Below are 23,369 nucleotides of genomic sequence, written 5' to 3'. Positions count from 1 at the left end.
ATCACTAATTACTATTCTACATGTACTTATCACTATTATCAATGCTATTTTATTATATTTCAGTTTATTTAGTATTCAGATTCATTATGTTGCATCATCCTAATCACCATTTCATTAAAATTTGATTTATCCCCAAATGACAGGTAAGGCAAAGATGATACTTTGCCTGAATGCCTCAATTGGGTGATTTTTTTTTTGTTACTGGAAATTTTTGAATAGCTCTTTTGAAGGCTATGTTCATTAATGCAAGGCTGAAAATAATTTTTTTCCTGCTTGACTGATCAGTTTCCATTAACTTCACCCATCAAATCAAAATTATGGGGAAAAAATCAATCAAAATACATCTTACTAAAAACATATCCCGCTGATATTTTAGATATTATTACTCTGATAATATGTTCACACAATTCTAGGTCACATGATCAATAATTTTTCAAATCTAAAAAAAACTGATTCAAAAACTAGAAGTTTGAAAAAGAATATTGTTTTCAAATATATTTTCCATTTCCATTACCTAAGATACTTTTCCCTGAAAATTACACGATACTGTATCAGATTGTTATATAGTTTAACTAAAGTCACTACAACTAAAATGCATAAAACAGGCTTTTTATCCCCTTTGATTGACTTTCGTGGAAGCCTATTTAGTATGCCTAGCAATTGAGTCTTGTAACTCCCCAGGGAGTGGAGAAGGTGCATAGATTGTATGCAGGCATGCAAGGACCCGATGACCGAGGTGATCTGGAAAGCGCTTAGAGACGTTGTTCCAATGTGTTAAGCACTGTATGAATGCGGAATAACATATTACCATTTCAGATTATTGAATTCTTTCAACTACACCTCAAATTGTCTACATTTTCGGTATTCTTTTTAAATCTCAAAATGTTTATCAATCCCTTCAAATCTTTACATGTCAATGGCTAAATGTAGGCCTATTCTTTGGACTATCTTCTAGCATTGAGGAAGATGAAAATTTGCCAGCTGCTTAATGAATGAGGAAAATGAAGGGGGAAATTGAATTTACGAATCTACTGTGACTTAACAGCTAATTGGCAAGTTATCAACTGATTTAATAAAGATGATGCAATATGGGACAGGTTGGTTTTAAAATGGATTAGAAGTATTGAATTGTCATTTTGTCTTGTTGATTCAATCAAAGCTCTTAATTATTATGTGGTTTGATGACTTTAAATATCACTTGTTTTCAAAGATAGCAGGTGCCAACATCATATAAAGTATTACATGAAGTATAGTCTAAACTTATAGGCCTATTAAAATTAAATCAACTTATAAGTGTGTTGAATTATTAATGTCAAGTGCTTGATTATTTGCTATTTTTCTGTCTTTTTTATAAAACCAAATCTCAAGCATGCAAATTTCAGCATCTATGTATTGCTCTTTGATTGTAATTTTAAAAAATATATGCAAAGACATGTCTTCATTGACGGCTATGTGAGATATAGTACTAAAGTCTGCACTTACATCTTGATTTCTTATCTGGAGATCTACAAACTCCCCCTGGTAAATTTGAAACACACTTTTTTTAAGTGATGCATAATAGATATAGTGTGTGTAGTGTAAGACGATTAATGGGTCTTTTAATGGCAAACTACCTGTACACTGTTTATATTTTTATCTTATTTACGCATCAAACAGGTGTGTTCATTAATTAGTAGCCTCTCCAGGAGTGACAGATTAAGAGGCCATCTGATGTTTCTCACACTGGTTTACTGGTACTTGTATGTGCATATATGCACTATGGGGGGGGGGGAATAAATGAATTCCCCCCCCCCCCTGGGAAAGGCTTGTAAGACAAGGGTTCTCACTCTCAAAAAGGACCTGAATGAAGGAAAAATAACATGAATGAAACAAATCTCTCAACTTCTTTCAAAAGTGGAACTTTTCACAAAAAGGGGAAGTTGAAAGATAAATGCCAGTAGTTGCAGTAAACACTGGTTTCATGAGAAAGTCTGTAAAACCAGGCTTAATTGTCAGTATATCATCAAGAATCTAGATCTGGTACAGTTACATAAACTGAACTTTGTGAAATCTTGAAATCTACGCCGAAAAATGTTCACACTGAAGATCACCAACACAGATATGCGCACGTGGGACAGAGTAATATTATTCCTTTGAATGTCGGCCCGACGCTTGACCCGAATCCTGTGCTTATTTGCTAATTTCTCAGCAATTACACAATTTCTTCCAGAACCCTTTGGCACATATTTTTCATTTATAAACAGACACTTTGTTGGTCATTTCATTGGATTCTGTACGAACTCAATTTGATATCGTTACCACAACTGGCATTTACCTATAATGTTTTGTACATCTTTCTCAGCAAAACCAACATGAGATGTACATTAACCCTCCCCTTTTGGAGAAAAATGCCCCCTTTTGAAAGCAAAAGAGCTTTTTTTCCATTCATGAGGGGGTTTTCCATTTGAGTTTTATGCAAATTATAGATTTTTTTTTAAATGATAACCTTTTTTCCTATTGTCTGCACCCCCAACCCATTCAATAATTTTTTGCAACTTATCTTTTCAATACACAGCAAGGATTGGTACCCCTTCTTTTACTATACCCTTAAACATCACTTGTTTTATATTTTATTATAAGAGAGATGAGAAGAAACATGTCCATGATACACATAGCCTATACACATATGTCACAAAATTATATTCCCAATTTGATATGAATATATATGTGAACATCCATCCCTTATACCATCGAAATGTAATCCTCTACCACCACAAAGCACAAACCAGAAAAGATGAGATGCACACTTTATTACCAACGAGAGCCATATACGGTAATGATTCAAACAAGCATACATATATATTCTCACTATATACTCACTATATTCTCCAACTATACTATCCACAAACATGCACGACTTGATCCACTGTCCACCCTTACAGTACGACAACTAGAACGCATCTGTGTGTGATTGCTCACACCCTCCGATGGGCTGATCACTCGAGCAACACGCGCTGTTTTGGAATTCTGTAAAAGCCCATCCCACTTAAAGGCCCACACTCCTATCATTCCATATCCTTTCATTTACGTTCAATTCATCCTTCATCCCACGCAGAATATAGGTTCACTGAGTACCTAGTCTAACTTCACAGACATTTTCTCATGATCTTATTAATAATTTTTTTTCTTCATATTGATATTTTTACAACAAATTGACAATACTTCAGAGGCATTTAAATAGTGATATGAATTACAACTTTACATTTTCCCTCAATATTCTCATCTATATGTGTCTCCAATTAGCTTCTTCAAATGTTATCATCGTCTAATTTTCATTGAACTACTGTATTGTGCTATTTTAGTGTTTTGTTCTTTCTTGCTAAATGTAAATAATAGATTATATTTTGTGTGATATGGAAAATCAATTAGACTGAAACTGAAGCTGAATCAGTTGGTTGTATGGTCACCTCCAAGATTTGGAAGAACAGAAAGTACTGGTGGTAAATACCGGCAAGATAATTTTTTTAGGAAAATGGGAAATAGTTGGAAATCAAGGGAAATAATACGAAATACTTCTTAAATATTTCCAGGTATTGCCCAGGTGTTTCTTTAGCATACTCTAGAATTTCCCTTTACTAAGTTTCCTGTATAAATTAAGTACTTCTTACACTGCAAAAAACTGATATTAACACTGATAAACGTTGTTTAAATGCCTATCTGGTGTTAGCTTAAAGCTGAAGTGGTGTTGTTCCAACACCTCTCTTTGCCGTTTCCTATAGATGCTGAACTGGTGTTAAAATTAACACCAGTATTTTTTGCAGTGTAGCATTTACTAGTTTTTCCAAGTATTTCCCACATGGGCAGGAAAGACCGACGCTATTATAGTCGCCGCTCTCGTAGTGTTTTCCGCCACACCCCCAGACTTGAAATAGGGATTGAAAAATATCCATCAGATTCATTTTCTTTGATTTTCATTTTAATTTTAATCCTCTTCATATTACTGCAAAGTACACTTTTTAAATCAATTTTCATGTACATATTATATATATATAGGCCTACTACTTACATCATGTATGTGGAAATACCTAGGGTAAATAGAGATATGTGGGCCTAACTGTATGCCCTATGTGTATCTACATGTATATGAAACCTCCCCCCCCCCCCTCCTCCCTTCCAAGCCCCTGCAATCATGCAATGAGAAGTACCGTAGACAGATTGTCGCTAAACAACACTGAAGGAGATATAAGCACAGAAGCAGAACGCCTGCATGCCTCAGAAGCTTCCGTTAGGCGTATACAAATACCAGACAATGTCAAGCCTGTTTGTCCTATTAATTGACAGCAAGATCATTAAAGCTTTAACTCAGTCTACATACATCTTAACTGAATGTGTAAGTAATGGCAGACCCAGGGGCAGATGCATGGTTTGCCCCTCCCCCCTAGCTGAAGGAAAATTGTGAATTTATTCATAAAGTTCAATTTTTTTTTAACACTCATATAAACATTGCCCTCCCCCTTATATTAACATTATCAGACTGTACAGTCCTATTTTTTTTAAGAAAAGGTGAGTTACTTTTTTGATCAAATGGTTCAATTAAACCTGAAGTGAAAGAACAAGTAAACTAGAAACAATTTGTGTATAAAACCCCAGTATTTTGAAATAGTAAGATCCTGCAATTTTTTTCTCTCCTCTGACTACTTTTGAGCATAAATTGTTCCAATGACTTTCACCATACAAATATTGATACAGCACACTGAAAAAAGTGCATAAAGGGGGGAAAAAGGGCTGACTATAGACGGCATTTTCTATCCTTACAAAAAGTGCTGTCATTCCTCAAGTGATTTGTAAACCCCTTTACATCATATTATTTTTAGAGTGTGTTGATTTCCCTGTCTAATGCCATATCATAAGGCCTATAAAATAAAATTGTAAGTGAAAGGGTCTACTGATTGTTGAACATATTAGTTCATTTTTCTCAAACTGTCCTAAAATACAATTTAACTGTTAACAGAGATGTTTAACAATTCTTTTAAATATTAGTAGAGATCCTAATTATCATAATTACAAATCAATGCACTTCCCCCTCTCTATATTGACTGATATTTACACAAAAGATACTATTGTTTATTGAGCATATTATCAAGTTCATAATCCACAAACATGACTGCCCTATATTAATATGATTCAGAAAGGAAATTTCTTATCACAGGCATTTTCTAAATACTTGCCCTTTAAGTGACCAGCTGGGCATGACGAGCACAGAATGAGTGGGAGAAAGGAGCTAGTCTTGAAATCTTCAGACTCTTTTCCACCATATCAATTTGTTTGCGCTCCTTTTTTGCAGTGCGTAGCGTGTTAAATTATTTCCCTTTGGAGAATAATAGAAAATACGCCGTTTTTGAGGGATTTGCTAAGATATCTCCCAAACGCGTCAACAAGGTGATCTATCAAAACAGAATAGAATAGAGCAGATTCTCACCTTTAACATGATATGATTTTCATTTAATTTTAGTCAAATTAAGTTCTGTCACTTTTGAGGTTTTTGGAACCTTTCTTGATGATTTTGGAAATCCATTTGTACATGAGCCAATGGGCAAGTGCGAGAAACGAAACGTTTGGTGCGACTTCACATTGTTGTAAAAAAATATATACGTCACAATAGACCCTATCAAAAAAAGACATTTTGCAGAAAATGCTGTAGATTGCGAATACCTAAGAATGATTTTGATTGGATAAAAAAAACCTCTGTCACTTTTCACATTTGCAAAAGCTTTTGCAATAATTGGTCACTATAGTTTGGCGGGTTCAGCCGATGGCATTGTGTGTACACAGTATAGTACACAGTACACACGCATAGCTAGGCAACGCAGCGCGTGTATTCGTACAGCGACGACTTGAGTGTATGTTGGATAGGACCGTACCATTTTTGACCGGGGGGTGTGCCAATGAATGCAAGTGATCAAGAAGAGTTACAAAACTGAAGGGAGTGAGAAAACAAGGAAAGTGAGAGGGAAATTTATGAAAACAAGTAATGCGAGGAAAAATGACAAGAAAAGGAGAGAAAGGAGAAGAAGTGAAAACACGCAGCTGAGTGCGCTCGCGATATGTAAGTTGAACACCCCTGCACCTCAATGTAGCAGCCCGCCACTATACACGTAGACTGCCTGCACGATGCGAAGACAGAGGCGCGTATTAGTGACTGTGCGTCAAACGTCCCATTTCTATGCCTTATAAGAGGAGCGTTTTTTGTACACAACAAATTGATATGAATTTCATATTGAGAGGTACATCTGTACATGTAAGATGAAATGGTTCTATGGCATTTCCTCTGGTGACAATTGCTCTGCCACAAATTCCACACACTAATCAAATTGCTAATTTTTTATTTCAACACTGGATTAAGTCTGTAACACAATACCCTACCCTAAAACTAACATAAAACCCTATAGCAACCCTATTAAACCCAAAACCTACGTCTTTTATAAACAAAAGCCTGGAGCAATTGTCGCAGGAACAAATGATGTGTCACCGATGTATTTTATAAATGACTAAAATTTCAGAAAACCTTATTGGACCATTGAAACATTGGCAACCAAGACATGAATTTGCGCTTGCCCTTCTCAATAGAGCATTTCTTAAGGCCTGGTCACACCACCCGAAGCGTTGTTTGAGCGGCCGTGGAGCAGAGAGAAAAAAATCATCACTGCCCGCTACCGTTCACCATTTTCGATAGTGATTGTTTGGTTTTTTTTTTCAATTTTTCCCCCAATTTTGTGAGCGAAATTCAACCCTCTCGATCTCCCTACCGCTCCAACAACGCTCGGGCGGTGTGACCAGGCCTTAAAGAAAGAGCAAATACAGACAACAATCAACAGAAATACTATTCTTGTAATAAAAACAATGTTCCATTTCTAAAGTATTCGCTGAAGAGGTTAGGAAGGAGAGCTCATGAGCTCTTGTTGAGGACATCTATAGGCTACATGTAGGTATTGAATGAAAACTGCAAATTTTTCCACATCACATAATTTTTTACAGGGTTATAAATTTTTAACACATGCATGCTTCTTCTCTCATGTATGGGGCAGACATTTTGCTTTGAATATTTGTAATAAACGAAATGCTCACATGAGTAAATACTCTGTGTACCACCACCCCCCCTCCTTTTCTCTCGAGATCTCTCCCTCTCTATTTCTTTCCATGCCTCTCTGGCCCGTATTCTGAAGTCAGGTTTAACTCAAACTCGGGTTTAAATTTGTGGTTTAAGTATGGAAAGCCAATTGTTACATAAATCACTAACAGTAGAGATATCATACTTCAGCTCACTTGGCTCTCAAATCATTCACGATTGTATAGGAAGTATAAATAGATGATTGTCTTCACCATCGATGAATCAGGAAAGAGCACAATAAACTCAAAGAAATATACAACTTAATAAAAAATTTGATACTTTTAGCTTCCCATACTTAAACTACAACTTTAAACCTGAGTTTAAGTATTACAGATGACTTCAGAATACGGGCCTCAGTCTCCAACCCTCACTAGAAGTTACTTCCAATTTTTCTTTCTTTCTCTCACACTCTTCCTGTCTACATGTATCATTATCTTTCATTCGCTCTTTTTTTTTCTCTCTCTCTCTCTCTTGGTCTCTCACATACATAGCCATGTTATACTACAATATTTTCAATAGTTGCTTACAGATATTATTATTTTACAAATGAGGAAAGTGAGAAAAGTGAGAATAAGGCAGGCATACCAGTACAAGTACTTGTATGTATTAAAGTAATATTAATAATAATAGGCAACATTTATATAGCGCTTAATACAAATATTTCTAAGCACTTCATACTCAAGTAATCACATGAAATGAGTCATTCACTACATATGCTGGCCCATTAAGTACGCAACTCCAATCTATCATCAAGCTTTGGGTTTCAATGAAAAGTAAAAACACAATATAAAGGGGTATTCCCATTACCAATCTATCATCAAGCTTTGGGTTTCAATGAGAAGTAAAAACATAATATAAAGGGGAATTCCAGGGCGGAAAAAATATAACCTTATTAAATTGATAATCAATTTGAGGTATAAAAGGTATATGAAAAAAAAATTGAATTCAAAGTTTTGAAATATTTCAGTTAAACAATGCTCATGAATAGGTATGTATGTACCATGTGTGAATGGGTGTCTACTTGTCCCACTCTTCTTTCTCCAATGTGTATTTTATAAAATCTATTTTGTTGGGGGAGGTAGGTTCATTAGTGTGAAAAAACAATCTTCCTTGTAACAAAATATTTGCTATGATGACGATCTTGCCCGTTACATCCATACCCCATCACATTTAACATATCCTGAGCAGAAGATTTGACCAATTGTGATTTCATTAAAAGAATAATGAAATATGAAAAAAAAGAAAAAGGGAGATGAAGCAGACCTGATTTTTGGTATGAATTGTGCCTTGATAAAAGCGCTGAAATGCAAAGTCTGTACCCAGAATTCTTGCTTCATTCCATACTTGAACATTAAAGTGCAGTTAATGATTTGAAAAACTATGTCCAATAAACAAAGACCTTGACATGATGAAATCTGTAATATCGTCATTCAGTACAAATGTATATTTCTCCCAGTATTATTGAAACATTCACACAAGTTTGCGTTTTATGGTAATGATATATATTTTATCTACTTACTTAGGCTGCGTTTATGCGACCTCAACCCAGAATCATGATTTGAATCACCATTTGAATTATGATTCAAAACAGCAACATGAATCACGATCCGACAGAATCAGCGTTTATACGACCATCTTTCTAACGCTGTTTCTCCCTGAATTCGGGCCGATCCAGTGCGCATCACAGTGCGCAGTTTGACCCAGGAAGTATAGGTCAACATTTTCGCGCTTGTTTCTAACTTCACGTCGGCTGCTAGATTTTTGCTGCCGCCGGAGCTATTAACGAGCAAACGTTTGTGCAAGTGCAACGCTTACTCGGCTTCCGAAAAATAAATCTTTTACTTCCAGAATTCCGTGTATTGTACCTCATATTGTTTTTGATCGGGAACCAGAAGGGGTCATTATCCTCCCTCCCACCTCCCAATCGATTTTTCTTGTCTATGATGGTCCTGTACTGGGCACGAATTCTGTTAATTTTGTCTCGACAGGCGGTGCCACATCTCCGTTGAAATCCCTCCCTCGCAAGCGCCGCTGAACTTAGGGATCGTCTTATTTCTGTGAATCCCGGTAAGGGATGCTTGTGCTTCAGGCTGAGCCCAAAGCACAAGCAGAGCCCTGAGTTAATTCATCGTCGATCAGTCCAATTTGTGCCTTTGGAACTTGAAGAAATGATTGATGAAAACAATGAAATATACAAATGACGCTACAGTACAACCCCGGGGTACAATACACAGAATGATAATTCCTAAATGCTGGCAATACTGCTACACGAAAATTAACCTGCACGAAACACAGCGCGCGCCTTTGAGTCGAACCCGGAAGAAGCACGACACAATGACGTCATAGAATCATGATTCAAATCACGATATCGTTTATACGACCTTTTTCGTTCGTGATTCTACAGAAACGTCTTTCCAAACGCCCCTTTTTTCGTGTTTCATGTTTGTGATTCTAATCATGATTATATTCAATTTCGACTAAACGCAATCGTGATTCTGCAGAATCGTGATTTGAATCATGATTCTAATCATGATTCTAGGGTAAAAAAGTGTCGAATAAACGCACCCCTAGTTGACTGAGTTCTTTCCTTTACGTTGACGGTTGACCAATGTTTGTATCTCAAATGACTCAAAGTGCTTTATATCTTGTGGAAAAGTCAATTTATATTGATCAACTTTTATCATTAAACTTTGAAAATGAGTAGGCGTAATTTGACTCAAGGATATAAAATTGCTGGATATCTACATGTAAGAATAGGTGGGTGTTTTAAAGTAAAGGTCTGAATGACTTTTAATTAATTTATAACAGGAAGAGAAACCACTATGGTTTAGGAACTACAACCCCAAATATGACTCATCCCTAGCAACAGTGTGTACAGTATACAAACTGACATCTATGTGAATTACATCGTAAATACCAGAACAAGCAGACAGATTTATTAAGAGATATACATTGTACGGTAGAATAAAAGACATGGTGGCTGAGTGGTGATGATGATGCACAGCATTTGTTTATCTGTCAAAGACATTCAAAGGCGTATTTTTGGAGGAGCCAGCCAATCTGGGTCACCTGGAAGGGCGTGCACACAGAACTGTGACCCGCAGGTCTCTCCTCCCGATACAACTTGTTGGGGGAATTCGCCAGGTGGACCACTGCACCAGCTCAGTGGTAGAGAGCATCAGACTTGTGAATAAGAGGCCCTGGGTTTGAACCCCGGCCAAGTGACAGCCAAGACATTTAAAAATATATATTACTTTTATACGTTGCGGGGGCGGCTGTGCTGAGGCAATGCCGGGCGTGGTGGTGGTTTCCAGCACTGGATGGGTGCCGTTTCGACATCATTGTTATCGATGACTTGTAGTGGTGTGTAGTGTGGGTTGGTATGGTGTGTTGTGGGTTGTGTTGTGGTGTGAGGTGTTTCTGTGGTGTGTGGTGTTTTTGGTGTGGAGTTTTGGGGGTGTGTTTATTGGTGTGGTGTGGATGGGTTATTTGTGTTTTTGTAGTGTGATGTGTTGTGATTGTTTCAATATCGGACCGGGGCAGCGTCGGAATTACACGGGGGCGACGGGCGATTTCGCCCCCATGACAGCCCAAATTGCCCCTAAAAATTCTCAAAACCCAATGGTTTGGGGCGACTATTTATTTCAGAATCGCCCCAATAAAATACCATCGACAATGCAAAAAATACTTCACACAATTAAGTTCCCAGGCGGCGGAGCAAGCGCATCTTTTATATCGCCCTTGCCAGCTTGAAGTTGCAATATCCGAGCCTTCCGCAACACCGGAAGCTTCGCGATCGTAAATAAACGCGCAATGCAATATGGGATGCGGAGTACGCATAGTCTTTAGCACAGGCTTTTTAGAATTGTTGACGCACTTGCCGCATGGCTTATGTATATGTATGCGTGCACGATTAGACTGCACAGCTGGTAACGAGACCACATGCATCGTGCGGTTTGTGTACTAGGCGGTGTAAGCAATCAGCTGGTGATTGTGACAGCTCTGCTTATCGACATCGTCGAGTCGGAATGAGAGATGGATAAGCAGCGAAGCAATATCGTACATGTATAAATCTGGAAAGCTAAAATCAAGTAACTTTCAATTTACGATAAGCACAGTTTCAAATTGCCAAGTGCGTCTCTTTTTCAATAGCATGGTTTCTCCATACTTCACCATGTGCAATATCTAATGCACACATTTCCCATTTGGGATATCACAATTCTGTGATATCGTAATTTTAATTGCTCAGGAAATAAATCCCTGTTCACAGCACATACGATGTGCAAGTCTTTTATCCTCACAGTCGCTGTCTTTGCTTGTCATTTTTTTTAAATTTATTATTTGATCTGAATTCTCTCCTTTATGTTTGTTTTATTCATTAATTTTAATTAAGCCCATGTGTCTGTGGTTGTAAAGGATGTGGAGTGAGGGTGTCAAAACACACTTCAACGTTTAAATCTGATTTCTTAAATGTTTGAATAAGCCATTTGGGGCCTCGATTGGCTCAAATCTGAAGTGTGTGAAGCTGATTATTGTAAGGCCTGTAGAGCATTCCTCCACCACCGGGAGATAAAAAAAAATGTTCTAAGCTGTTAGGCATCACCGTGAGTCTCGTAATGTCAAAAGGTAATTGCTGATATGCGATAAAAAAAGTAGCCCCATGAATTTGAAAATAGCCCCAAGATATTCAGTGGTAGCCCCAATGTAAAAAAAAAAGTAGCCCCTAAAAAAAAAAATTAATTCCTACCCTGGACCGGGGCCCATGGATGTGTTGGACTGGCACCGTGCTTGAGGCGTTTCCCCCCTCGGCACCAGGTAAAGTTTTCAGTGCAGCTGCCCTTGCAGCTTATCATTTTGTTCTGGGTTAGGTAATTTTTGCTTTGTATATTATTTAATGCCATTATTTTTGTAATTATTTATTAAATGTTATATATTGTTCTTTGTATACCAACAGCCGGAATATGATTTTTGTGCCAATGTAATTTTTATTTCGAGCAAGACAATAAATTTTGAATATCTGAATATCTGAAATAGGGGGTTTCAAACCGCCTCGATCATACAAGGAATCCCCATTAAATTACGAGAACTTTTTTAGGCTAAAAGTTATTAATTATTCTTGCATTCACATCGCCCTGAAACATACCTTTTGGGATAAGTTCCTGCAGTTACGAGCAGGCAAGGCGAGATATTCAAAATCACTAGCCCAGCAGCCACCCAAGCTGCCCGCGCCCAACGACACGCTGGGCTTAAAGTTCCCGTAAATTGCTTTCACATTGCCAAAATACCTGCGACCTTGGAAAATCCACATGAAAGTTCTTGTAATTTCGCCCAGAACCTACTATTTAGCGGATATTTCCTTTCAGGAAAATTACGAGTAGTTTGCTTTCACATTACCAAAATACCTGGAACTGCCGACCTTCGAGGCGGTCTGAAACCACCTAATGGGACCTCATGCTATCTAGCAGAGAGAATGGAGAAGGCTAATAATAACATATGACTGAAGTGGCTAACCTGGATAAATTAATTATTCAGAGAAACTTGTAGGCCTACATGTACGTGTATGTCAGAGACAGATTATAAATTGGGGCAAAACATCAATGTCAAGGAGTGTGCAAGAAATTAATTTTAAAGGGGAATCCAGCCTTGGCCATAAAATATTGTGTTGGGAAGGAGAAAAATAAATTAAACAGAATGGTGAAAGTTTGAAAGAAATTGGACAAGCAATAAGAAAGTTATAGCTGCTTTAAAATTGAGATCACTAATACTATGTAGATTTCAAATTGGCAACTGGGTAAGTAAATTATGACAAGGGGCAAGGACAACTTTCCCATAGGCCATGTACTTTATTATCAGGTATTTGTGGTTTTCTCCTAAGTACCCATTCCCCTGGGGCAGTAATCTAAATATAACCCATGTGGTATATTGTTTTATGTCCTCATGAAAGAAAAATATAATTTGAAATAAAACTTTTGGGAAAAATGACATTTTAGCCGTAATATGTATTGGGTACATGGAAGAGTAGTCCTTGCCTTACATCACTATGACATCCCATATGCGGCCAATTTGAAATCTCCATGGGTATAGTGATTACCAATATTTACAACTTTTAAAAATTCATATCTTTCGTTTTGTTTGTCCAATATTGTTCAAACTTTCACCTATCAACTTGTCTGATTTTTCTTTTCCTTATTAAAAAAAGTTTTTATTTGGGTTGGATTCCCCTTTAAATATTGCTTTGAAGTGGAAGCAATTAGAGAGGACAAGTTTTTAAAACTGCATGTATATGTAGAACTATCATTGTATCAATATTTTTTTGTGAAATCCAAAGGTGTACGTTTTATGCAGTGACCAATGACCAGACACCAAACCCTCTATCTTATATTCTTAAAAGTCACTTAAATGTAACAATGTATTAAGCCTATTTGTGTAGGTGTTCCAAGTCGTGGATTCACAGGAGCCTTTGGCTCCATTCCATGTTTTAATCAACAACATATTACATCGTGTTGTATCAAGGAAGCGAAATGTTGACTGTATCACACTTACAACCCCAGGGTCTCTAACCATCCCTCCCTTTCCTCCCCCCCCCCCCCCTTGCAAAAGAAATAACCAATCTTAATCATTTCATTTTCCTTTAAACCACTAATCAGATACAGGGAGTACTTGGTTTGATTTGTTTTTATTTACCGTATAAAAATAACAACAAAATATATCGCACAAGCTATAAGATTAATATGTATACATAGAAACACTTAAAAATATATGAATGGATCACTCTATTCAGAGCCATTGTCAATGCCCATTGATATATAATTTGGCTCTGTTCTTCCTAGAGGTCCAGACAGAGTAACATGATAAATATTAAGACATTATAAATGATAACAAGTATTTGAATCTAGATCAAGGTCATAAGGCTAATTGTCAAAGAAATTGTAACCTTCAGCCAATCAGATGCAAGCATTTCATTAGCTTATCACAATAATCAGTGAAAATCACCACTTGCTACAAGAAATGCTTCCCGATGTAACTTAAAACTACCTCCCAAGTCTAGGTCTGAATACAAGACTATCGTAGGGGGTGCTGACATGTGCAAGACGAGGAAAGGAAATTCAACTTCCTATACTACCCACTCACAACTAAATAAACACTCTAAAAAACAAGACGAGAGAAGGAAAGGGGTAAAGTGTGATCAAAACGAATTTGCCAGGTTCCAATTTCCTGAATCCTCTTTGATATTGATACGAGACCTTGATCTAGATATACATGATATGCCCCTGCCCCTCACTCCGTCTCTAGAACTAAATCATGAAGGAAAAGGTAAGAGGTTAGAAGAAAATTGGAATGAATCATTTTAATACTAGTAGTATTGAACAATTATATCCTAAATTAGTAACTGAAAAAAAATATTAAGTATTAAGCAGTATATATTACTAGTATAAAAAACCAAGGGTGCCAGGTGGGGATTTTTAGGGGTTTTTCTTTCTGGGGGGGGGGGGTAGATGACCCTTACCCATAGGCTCATGTATAATATTTAAGTATCAAAAGGGACATGTTCCCCAATAACCCCTTCCTCAAATTATATTGTAAATTAAAAAGCACTTTATAATTTTTTAGAAACAAAGTATTTTGCAGTATTTGTAACTATATAGTAGTATTAAAACTCAAAGGTGGAGATTTTGTGCCAAGATGACCCTCTCCCATGCATAGGATCCTGTACAAAATGTAAATATTGAGGGGGGCATGTTTCCCCGAACCCCCCCCCCCCCCTAATGCTGCCAATGCCAACACACATCATCAAAGGCATTGGTATAAACACACACACGCGAGGTATTGTACCTTTGGTGCAGTTCTCTCCAGTGGCATAATGAGTCAAATATTTTGATGCTGCATGTCAAATGCCCTTTTTTATTTTAAATTGTGCTTTCAAAGTGATATGATTATGATACTGTCACCGATTTCATTTATTCTTCTCATTTTTCTATTCTTGATTCAACATCATCAGATAGAATGGGTGATTTCAAGTTCAGTGTTGACCTTTTGCTGTTGGCGTTAGGTCAATTTTTACACAATTATAAATGATAACAATGATAACATCAAAGATAAAATGAAGATGGTCTCATGAAAAGTCACTCACTAGTCGTTGAAATGTGATTTGGATCAGTTTTACAAACTATGAATAAGTTTTGGAGCTGGGGAAGCTATCCAAATTTTAACACCAATACCGACCAAGGCCAACACTGGACTTCAAATCACCCGATCAAACTATTTGCCACCCAACTTTGCAAAAGAAAGTCAACAAAAGTGACAGTTCTGTGAAAGAGCAATCAACTCCAACTATACATGTAGATCTAGAAACAATTAAGCAGTTCTTATCTCACATCAAGAACAGTTCAAATGTCATGCTTTTCCATGAATTTTAGCCTTAAAGAATCTATTTGTAAAATGAACATTGAAAAACTAAATTTCAGTTTAGCATCTGGGAATGTTTCCAGCTCTCAGCTCACTTCATCCAGCTCCAACCTCTCTTTACAGTCAACCTAGACAGGAATAACCATCGTTTCTGGGAATTTATTTAACAATATCTGAGATTTTACTATATTGGTGAGTGGAGCCAACGAATTAAGTTCAGCGGAACAACCAAATAGAGAGGCTGAGACTTTTGGTCTATACTAAAAAAAGGTCAAACCCTCCTATTCGCTCGGGTCCCTAGCTAGGACTACCCAGCCGTAAACCCGGACTCGTACAAGGGCACTGAACAAGCAGCTGCCCTGCTTCATACTAAAAAAAGGTCAAACTCTCCTATTCGCTTGGGTCCCTAGCTAGGGGTACCCAGCCGTAAACCCGGACTCGTACCCGGGCACTGAACAAGCAGCTGCCCTCGCTCTCACTTCAATTTCACTCTCAAAATACAGGGCCTCATCAGCGACAAAATTTGAATCATATGCCTAGTATAACTCTGAATTACACGCTGAAATTACTGGATTTTATCTCATACACCTTAAGCAAGAGTTTAGTACAAAACATGAATATGCAACCGTGTAAACATTCTTTTTTATGGAGAAACATACCTTAATCTGGATGGCTTGGAACTCTTGATGCCGTAAAGCTACTTTCGGAATCGCATACACAAACGGGGCCGCTGTGCACACCACCAGACGTGCTATATATACCCATTACACCTGTCATGTTTCGGTATTGGAGCGTCGCGTCGTATTGGTAAAATGGGCGTGGTCAGAATAATACACATGGAGGGAAGATATGGATTAGGGTCATGAGAGACCAATTCAACAAAAACAATTTCCTACTTCAATTATATTGTTATTTACAACATTAAGTGGTAAAGAATAGATCTACTCGTTGAATCTCCCGCGGTTGAAGTTCACACCGGAGTATTAATTAGTTTTCATTCGGATAAATTCATATTTTTTACAAATATAAAACATCAAAACACCAAAACATAAAACATCAATAATCAATTAATCTCCTTTTTTACGTGAACAGGTGAATTGTTAATTCCCTGCTTGACCAAACTCATGTTGTTCATGTATAAGATTTAAGTGGGAGTCGTGCAGTTATCTTTGAAAGCCTCAACGATGTCGAACATATTTTTTCTCACTGAGCTGCTACGTAACACCTGTCTATTTTGCCCACCATCAGTCACAACAGAATATCGTGGTTTCTTGTTTTGTTTCCCTTTTCTGCTAATGTTCTTTTTTATCCCGAAACGTGTTATGTACAATGTGATTTTCATTCTGTATATTGCACAGTAATGATATACTCTGCTATATTTTGTCCCTTCGTCTGCCATAACCATTAGCCTTGCCCTATAATATTTGTTTCCTTATTTTGCTTCCCTACTGGCAATTTTTCCTAATTTCCCTTCCTTGACCACCAGCAAAAAAAAGAGAGTCAAGGTCCGTGACGGTACGTGGCATACCTGGAAACATCGTCGGGGGGATCACACCCCTCATCCATTGGCGGCGGAAGCCAAAAATTTTAGGAGGGGACAACCAAAACATTTTTAACAAGCAAAAAAAAAAAAAAAAAAGGTTCTCAACCCAAAAATTTTAGGGGGGACGTAGCTAGGAAAATAAATTGACAAGCAAAATAAAAAAAAAAAAGGTCATCAACAACAAATTTAGGGGGGGACATGTCCCCCCCCCGTCCCCCCCGCTTCCGCCGCCTATGCCCTCATCGGGTATTTAATAGTGGTCAAGGTGATTTCCATTTTGTACATTATCAAGAATGAGATATAATCTGTCGTAGTATTATATGCCCAAAGAGCAGCTCCTTGGAAGCCTATTCTATCACCTTCCATTCCACATGTTCAATATTTCCCCTTCTTAAAGGTTAAGTCCACCCCCAAAATGTTGATTTGAATAAATAGAGAAAAATGAAACTAGCATAACGCTGAAAATGAAATCGGATGTAAAATAAGGAAGTTTCGCCTTTTTTCAGTGACATGCAAATGAGACAGTCGATGGTGTCCATCACTTACTGTTTCTTTTTTTTTATTGTTTGAATTATACATTATTTCATTTTGACAATAAGGGCCAACTTGACTGAACCATATAGTGTTATACAATGCTATTTCCACGAATCAATCGTTGTTTCACTTGAAAATGAGGAGAAAACTAGAATATTTCATGTAATTAAACATTAAAAAAAGTGGGTGAATGACGTCATCAGTCTACGCATTTGCATACCGACCAGGATGTGCATTTAGCCGTGCCTATTTTGTGAAATTAAGCAAAATTTTAAAATGTCATATGCTTGTTGAATTTTTCTCTTTTCATTCAAATCAACTTTTTTGTTGGGGTGGAGTCGTCCTTTAATTTATCTTTATAATTTACTTCCTGAATTACCTTATAAAAAATATTCATATTTCGCAGCAAAAATTGAGGATGATACACATCCTGAGTCAAAATTACTAAATGTTATAGGAGCCTGCCATCGCTTTCAGTTAGTTTTTTTTTGCATGCGGCTTGTGGTTACCCCCCCCCCCCCCAAAAAAAAAAAATCGGGCGTGATAGATTAAAAGTTTTTAATTTTTCCGGAAAGTGGATCAAGAGCTAAAACCTTAATTATCAATTCCATATAAATTCAAACCCACCTATATGTCAAACAGCACGAACCAGCGGACATGGGGAGCTTTTCATTGAAAGATAATGTATGCTATTCACTGACAAAATTAATTCCTCCAAGCAAATCAAAATTAAGGTTTCAGAAGCCGTCGATAGAAAAACTGGAAGTCACTTGTATTTTGTTTCATGACTGCTCCTCGATTCTTTTCCTTTTTCATTTAATCTCCTATCTCTCCGGGACGTGTTATGCCTCTTTCCTGCTCACATGAGAGAGGGAGAGGGTGGGGACGGGGGAGGGGGCTTGTTTAAATCCCTTATTAGCACTCCATGAGTGAATCCGCCTGTGCAAAGGGTGTCCATTTAAAGGGCGTATGGGTCTGTCGTCTTCTTCCTTTTCTTTTCGTTTCTTCTTCTTCCTTCTCCTTCCCTTATCCTAAAACCTGCTTTTCCTCTTCTTTTTCTTATTTTCCCTCTTCTTTTCCTCGTCCTTCTTCTCATTCCACTTACCTTTTCTCCTTCTCCCGCTCCTCCCTTTTTCTTTTTTTTTCCTCGCTCTTAATCCCCTCCTTCTCCCTCTCTTCCTCTTCCATTTCTTCTACATTTCCTCCTCCCCAATCCTCCTTATTCAGAGTCCTTTCAATTCTCTCTGATATCTGGAGCCCGTTGGAGAAAGAGTTGCGTTTAAACGCAAGTCGAAAAAATCAATCGCAAGTCAAAAAAATCAATCGCAAGTCAAAAATGCGCGCTGTTGATTGGTTGAAAATCAAGTTGCGCATGATTTTTAGAGTTGCGTTTGATTGCAACTCTTTCTGCAACGGGGCCCTGGTTACATGTTTTTTCCAAAGCAATAACTGATCCCGGGACGCTATAGTTCAAGCAAAACTAGCTATTAAAATCCACCCTTCCCAGCCGCACGTGAAATCTTGCCTCAACACTCATCACAGAGCTGCAAACATTGTGAAAAAATCCTATTCTTATTTATATCTATCAAATTTTCAAGCCTTAACTCCTTTTTCTTTTAAATGTTGAAAAACATACCACAAATCATCATTCCTACAAGTTTCAGAAATGTTTTTTCTCGGGGGAGAATCCTATGTAGTGTCACTTTCCCCTCTAATAAACATACTACTAATTGGTAGCTCATTATTATTCTGGAACAAAACACTTGCCACTATACCCTAACACCATGTGTTCAGAAAAATTAAGGCAAAACCAATTTTTACTTAAAGACATCATCAGCCCACCTAATGAATATTCATGACGACTGTTTTAAAAAAATATTGCTTAACAACTATAAACTTCAATAACTTTATTATTTTTCATCCAATTTGATGAAATTTTCGCCATTTTGCTAATTGAATTTTACTCTATGTATTAAGATATAAATACTTTCAACCTGGACCATCCCCTTAAAGAAAGCTCTGAACAGGTCATCAAATAAATAATTGCACAAATGAGAGAAAATGTTGTATTATTGCAAATAAAACACCATATATGGCCATTTTAATGTCTCACTCGTGATACAAACATTGACCAAGAAGTGTGAAGATTATCATCATACACAACCTTCAACAAGACATCATTTAACCATTTCTCTTTTTCAATAGTACACAGTAATAATACATTCAAGGCACAAAATCATAATCTGGGCATATACTGTAAGCTCCACACCAAATGTTTCATGGATATAATGTTCTACAAAATATCATTCCAGGAAGCGGATGAAACACAGACGGAAAATCATAGCACATTTATATCAAAGCATGCCAACATAATCAATCTACTTCACAATAGAAAATTCCTGGGTTTTTAATGTCAAAAGTGGTCTGGTTTTGCAAAAAAAAACTTGACTGAGCTAAATGGGGCTTGCAATGGGTACTGAACATATTCCCTTAAATTTACATCTAGCAATGTGTGTGTAAATGAGTTTTTAAGGAAGTGTAACAGACAATCAGTTACAATTATTTTTGGAACCAACCTTAAACATCATAAAGCTTGGACCTCTGCATCACTTTGGGCCTTTTCACACGTGAATCTTGAATCGTCATTGTAATGATTGCTATTGTAATCGCGAATGTGATTAGCGTTCATGATTCTAATCATGTTCTTCTTTGGTTTCACACGTGCTAAATATTCGTCATTAACCTTATTTTTCACTGGAATCATTCAAATTACGATTTTTTTTACGGTGTGAAAGGGCGGTTTGTAACTTCCCCAGTGTAACTTTGATTCAAGACGCATGCCACAAAGCCAAGAAATTTGAGCTTCAGCTAGACTTGTCTCAATGCTCACTTTTTTAAATAATTCATTAGGGTCTGTGTCTGAAGACTAATCTATAAGGGAGGGGAGCCTCTTCATTTTCAATCTATAAACATGTTTGGTTTGATTCTGGAGGCCATTAAAAAATGAAAATGTTTAGCTTTAATGTAAGAATTTAGATATTGGTAAGCTACATGATCCTGCAAATTCACATTAATGACACTTTAACAAGCTTTAAACAGGCTTTAACAGTCCAAGCAAAGAAAATTATTTCTGATCAAGTTGGAAACTTACCACATTTACAATACTTTTAAACATTCCATTTTTATATCGTTGATGTTGACTACTAAATACTGATTGTATATCATGTAGCACAAATAAATACATATCTCATGAATTTATCAACAATATACCATACAACAGACCTACAAGTATGATCATAATCAAATTTCATGCATACTTCCTTTTTAATAAAGGTTATTCATGACAAGCTTACAACTTTCCAGGGCCTTGCAAGACATAGCAACATGTTATATATGCAATGAACCAAGATTTCATTTTTTATTTCACCTATTTATAACCGAATGGATGCATACCCTTCTAAAAAGAATTCATAGAAAAATCCATAAAGTGATCATCACTAGACCAATGGTCTAGTCCAGTATTAGTCATGACTGATGGTTAATGGCTATCGATCGATAACAAATTTTTACTGTAGTAAACAATAATAACTGGCATTTATATAGCACTTCATCAATCTACGACTGCTTAAAGCGCTTCAACATTATTATTACCCGGTCACTGGATTCATAGCGTTTCAAGCAGCCTGTTAGGAGCACACTTGCTAAACCAACCACGATGACGGTGGTTTCCTACCGGTACCCAATTAGCATCTGGGCGAGAGTGGCAAAGTGTGGATTGAGGCCTTGCCAAAGGATGCTAGGCCAATGTGGGATTCAAACACACTTAACCCTCTGATTACAAAGTGAGAGTAAGAACCGCTACATCGCAGCGCTTCCACTAGTTCTGCCATAATACGGCAATTCAAGACCAAGATTATAGATTATAGTAAACAGTAATACAGCATATGTAGACTGTATTAGTGTATTACATTGAAAAAGAGCCGTTCTCAGAATTTCTGTTCGGAATGGTCAAGACAGTCACTACTACTGTTACACAACTGCCAATGACCATAAAAAAATCTAGAAGTGAGCATGCTTTTAGTATACAACCTGAAAATTGTCCACTTATTTTACCCTCCCCACCCCCACCCCCGACAAAAAGTATAAATTATAATAATTAAGAAATAACATTTGAAAAAATAAATAACACAAAGTAGAAGAAATTTTTCAAAAAATAAATGAATCTTTTCATGAAACTAAATGAATCAATATAAGAAATAACTAAGAAAAATAACTGAATATGGGCATTACATAATTAAACACTTTTCAAAATAAATGTGACTGCGATTGTCATATAAGACACAGGCACTAAATAGAATTGGCAATTACAGTCTGTGCCGGCAGATTGAGTAACAACAGCAATGGCACAGTCAAATCAGTGCAACCAATTCCAGACCGACCAAATGTATTTCATTAATAATTATCCCATTGAAAAAGCCCTTAACACATCGGAACAACGTCTCGACATGCTTTACAGATATATTATTACCCCGGTCATCAGATCCTTGCATGTCCACATACAATGTATGCAACTTCTCCACTCCCTGGGGAGCATTCCAACAAGAGTTGCAAGACTCAATTTCTAGGCATACTACAAAGGCTTTCGCATCCTGCCGGGTACCCATTTAACATGTGGGTGGAGAGTGGCAAATTGTGGATTGATGTCTTGCCAAAGGATGCTCGGCCGTGGTGGGGTTCGAACACACAACCTTCCGATCACAAGGCAAGAGTCAGTCCCGCTACACCACAGCGCTTACATAATCAATTAATTATTTTATCAATTATTATCAATGTCAGAACATTGGTCAGTTTAGTATCAGTTGCCTCAATGTGACTGTAGAATAAATATATACCAAGAAGGTGTATGCCTCATGCAAACACTAGGCAGTAGGGGAAGGCGGGGTAAGTTGTGACAGTTTTTGCTTTTTGCATGTTAGAATTGATATGATTAATAATCTTGTCGAAATAAGTACCTTGCCTTGAAATTTGATTCTTCTGAAATATTTTCCACCTATATATAACTTTCTATCCCCACACTGAAAGTCATCGTGACCTTTGAAAAAAACGATGTCAAATGGCTCAACTTGCCCCATATATGGGGTAAGTTTGAGCCACCTTCTGGGGTAAGTTGAGCAACAAAAACAATGTACAAAATGTATGAGGGGAGAACCAGCATGTCAATTTTTTGTTTAAAGTCTTTTCACTTGCTAATTCTCTATAAATACTAACATCCTTTAAAAGGAAAAGAGCAGTCATGTAAATTTGCTCCTTTCAGCCAGCATTTCAATTTTTTTTTTTGGTTTATTTTTCAAGATACATTACCATAAGAATTACCATGGCTCAACTTGCCCCATGCTGTTTGGCTCAACTTACCCCAGTCCGAACTTAGTGCGATAATTTTGTATCCACACATTTATTATGCATCCATCATATAAAAGACTATGACAAGAATGAAGATCCATACCTGGACTAATAATGTTGTTATCATGTCTTTATTATATTCAAAGACGTGTGTGTTTATAAAGCACTTATCTATTTCACACTCTTTTTTACTTTTTTGGCTGAAATTCATATTTTTCCCTCTAAAAAACTACTTTTTGTTTCAAAGTTGAAAACAATGTGGTGGGGTTAGAGGTTATACTATGGGTCTTCAATACATGACACCACCACAATGTCTGACTCATTCATTATTGGCCTGGG

The 23,369-nt window shown here is 37.0% G+C and overlaps 1 protein-coding gene across 2 annotated transcripts in view; it reads right to left on the bottom strand.

The window, feature by feature from the left end:
* Window positions 1-16,304, bottom strand: part of LOC121422145 (tetraspanin-11-like) — a 31,664-nt gene extending 15,360 nt beyond the window's left edge. The window contains exon 1 of one of the 2 annotated variants that reach the window (XM_041617042.1): window positions 16,213-16,304. The gene's annotated coding sequence lies outside the window, so the exon portion shown is untranslated. Of the gene's footprint in view, window positions 1-2,859; window positions 2,966-16,212 lie in introns of those variants that run through there. The other variant, XM_041617041.1, reaches the window with a different exon arrangement.
* Between the last annotated feature and the right edge of the window lie 7,065 nt (window positions 16,305-23,369).

The sequence above is a fragment of the Lytechinus variegatus genome, chromosome 9 (assembly GCF_018143015.1).
Source record: "Lytechinus variegatus isolate NC3 chromosome 9, Lvar_3.0, whole genome shotgun sequence".
NCBI lineage: Eukaryota > Metazoa > Echinodermata > Echinoidea > Temnopleuroida > Toxopneustidae > Lytechinus > Lytechinus variegatus.
Note: the sequence above shows the minus strand (reverse complement) of the source record. Positions and strands in the feature narration are given on the sequence as shown.